This window comes from Triticum aestivum, chromosome 7D (assembly GCF_018294505.1).
Source record: "Triticum aestivum cultivar Chinese Spring chromosome 7D, IWGSC CS RefSeq v2.1, whole genome shotgun sequence".
NCBI lineage: Eukaryota > Viridiplantae > Streptophyta > Magnoliopsida > Poales > Poaceae > Triticum > Triticum aestivum.
Window position 1 is genome coordinate 61,978,345 of NC_057814.1, and position 3,628 is coordinate 61,981,972.

A 3,628-nucleotide genomic window follows, 5' to 3' on the forward strand; every position below is an offset into this window, starting at 1 on the left:
ATAATAGCGAATGGAGGAAGTAATAATGAAATAGAGTTTTGCCGTATCTTAACATCGATGTACTCTCTCCGCTCCATAATTTGAACTAAAACCATCACAAGTATTATGGAATGGAGGGAGTAGCTCCTAGCTCACAAAATACATCCAATGAGAGCACTTTTAGTTACAAATCTAAGTAGGACATTAGACCGCTTTTGTTTAGGCTAATCCAGATTAGCATGATCACAAATTACAGACAAGGAAAATCGCATACGATAGACTAGGAACATGTAGCAGAACCTACTAGTTCTCTAGAAACTCCGATGCAACAACGTATTCAGCCATGGTGGTAAAGACGAGATGGTTGTATGTCGTAGGAAACTCCAGTGCAACAGCGTATTCAGCCATGGTAGTGAGACGAGATGGTTGTATACCATAGTGGAAGCAGGCAGAGGGTTGTTGAGGATGTAGTTGAATTTGAGCGATCATCGCGCTGATATGCTTTGCAAAACTTTATCGCTCCTCACCCTGTGCAGGTATTCAAGGGACCCGATTTCGGCGGCCTTATCTCTCAGACGGCTGTGCACGCAGTCTAAGCGCTAAGCGCCTAAGCCCCCTGATGTAGAACTATTCTGTATTAGCTTTTTAGCCGAATTCATAATAGATGGACATCTGCGGCATTACCCTCAACATGTGCTTTCATATCCTACATGCGCTAGTACATGTTTTGGGATCTACATCGTTTGTATCTTTACATCATTCAACAAGGACAAGATATAAGGTAAAGGCTCACATGAGCTAGATCTAACTATATTACAACCAGAGACCATGTATGTCCAACATTACATCATCCATAATAAAGAGTGCAAATGGTCTGTCTACAGACAAGAAGCAAAAGGGCCTAAGTAGCATGGAGATAAGACGTGCCACCGTCATCGCCCCTCCCTCATCATCAGAGACACACAATCCTTGTTATAGTAAACAGTCGGGAAATCATCGTGGTAAGGCCCGAAAGGACCAACGCACCAGAACATCAACAGTCACCGATAAAAAGAAGCATAAATAGGAAGGATTCAACCTGTAGACACACATATACAGACGAATGAAGATCGGATCCAAAAAGATCCACCAAAAAAAACACCGATAGAATCCCGCAAGATCCGCTGGAGACACACCACCAAACGCCCTCCGATGACGCTACACTGGTGCAGCGACGTCCTATACAAATGATTTTTAACCCCTTTCCACGATAGAGTTTTAAACCGACGTCTTGCCTGTGCACACGCTAGGGGGTACATCCCACACGACCCTGAAATCGTCGACGATAGATCCTCCGGTTCCACACGCTTAGCGCATATGCTCATGTGCAATCGGGGGAGCTAACACAGACGCTTTCGAAGGCCAAGCCGTGGGAGATCGTCTTAACACCCCCACACAGATTATGGAACAAACGTTTGCTTGGTATACCACATCACACATAGTTTTCTGTATAGCATCGTCTGTGGTAGGTGTAGAGATCACATACGCTCTGCCTCGGTTAACCGTTTGCGTTATTCAAGTATATCACACATGATTCGATGAAGAAAACTGTATGACATTGGGCTATCCATCACACATGCTTTTACTGCTAGAAACATTTGTGAAATGTCATGACCCATTTAGCGGGTTTATTAGTTTACTATTAATACTCTCAGTATTAAGTAAATTCACATTTCATATCGAACAGCTGTTCAACACTTTCATATCAGACACATAAACGTATTTTAACACCACATTACGGTAGCTACGTGACAACATCTTATTACAACATATAGCTAGTTCACCTTCATAAGCACAAAGTATGTTGACCATAATTTTAGAACAATATATTCATTTTTCTAATCGACTGATGTATGTTAGTGGATGCATGCATGATCAGCCAAATTCATCTTCTCCACCTTTGCCAGTTTTTGCGAAGGAGTAGGCACTTTCCCAAATGGCAACATTTATTGATACTAGGTAGAAACTGTGACAGTGTCTTAATCACATCCAGAATAACATAGCACAATGATAGTGTCTGAATCATATCTAACAAATGATTTGTGACAACGAAAGTGAGGCTAATCTTCTTTACACATGCCAGAATTTCCTCCCACTGTCCACGGATTAAAAAGCCACTAACTTTGCGCATGGAGATTGATGGTGACAACAAGCAGGCAGATCTTCAGCTAGCCCACTCCATGCCTTGCAAGTGATGGTCCTAGGGAGCTACAAAAGGAAGAAATGGCTTAAATCGGCCGCCGGGTAAAAATCCTTTATTCAAAATCATAACCCTAAGCCTAGGGAGCAAGAGAGAGAAGAGAGGCATACTCAGCTGATGACAGAGTCATCGGAGAGGAGGAGGAACCACTGGAGAGGTCATTGAAGAAGACCATGGCGTCCATGGCGGTCGGATGCGAGGCGGCGAGAGTGAGGAAGCAAGCGAGGAAGCGGTATAGCTTAGGAAGGAAGGAAGGAGGAAACAGGGGAAATGTAGCTCGTGGTCAGGGAGAAAAGGGATGGGAGGGAGGGGGAGAGCTAGACATTTCGGTGGTAGGCAAAAAAATTGAAAGGTGGAAGGAAACTTGGCGCGCAGTGTCATCGGACACCATCCACTTTGAACAAACATGTGCATCGCAAACGATTCTTCTCCTTTACGCGCATATGATGAGTTTGAGCATTCAAATTTTGGTTGAAATTTCCCTGGGTACAGTGCTCATCCACGTCATTGCATAATTTGGCAAGTGGTCCGGAACTTTACACATGAACTTGTCTGCAACCCTCCCAAGTCACGGTCAGCTTTCGTAACCTTGAGATCTCGTTGCCGATGGTGCATGAACCAACTTTTGTCACGAGATTTTAGGACCGGAACTACGCGTCTACCACCGCCTCAGCTACCGAGTTGCACCAGAACTGTATACCGCTGCCAAGGCTACCGAATTTTTCTCACCACCAGCGACCTCAGTCACCGTCGCGAGAATGCCTCAGAGGATCTATTGCTATAAATACCGATTGTAAGATCCCGGTGGTAATCATGAGAGAGAAAAGGAAACTCTCGATCAGGACCACCCTCGATAGATTAAGATTTCCCCCAGCTATGAACTAGAAAGTAAAGGAGATAAAAGCTAGGGTTTTAGTTCTTGATTGATGCCCTCTCATATGCAACCATCACTTAAGTAGTGCTCCGAGGAAAGCGGATCGCCAACCCCCGCATCGCTCCATCCCCAGGGGCATCACGGGCGACGCCCCAACCAGGTCGGAGTCTCCAGACCCTCCACCTCTATCTCTCCCTCGCTGTCGCTGGAGCCTCCCGTGAGCAAAGCTTGCGTGGAGCTGGCGGCGGTGGGGCCCGTTTACTTCGGACGGCGGGCGGCGCTTCCACGAGCAGGGAAGCTCAACGCGGCGGACGATGGGTGGTGGCCGGTGGGCGGAGTGGCGCGGCTCACGTCGTCGTGTCCTGCAGCGACTAGCGACACGTGGCTGGGCAGCAGTGGTGGCCTTCCTGTGCATGAGGTCTGGCCCTGGATTGGGAGGTCCATGATCTGCACGATCTCTTGGCGCTGGCCTCTCAGTGATCTGCGGCTAGCGGCAGTTGACTTGGCAGCTGTAAGTGCATCTAGTGCCCCTTAGT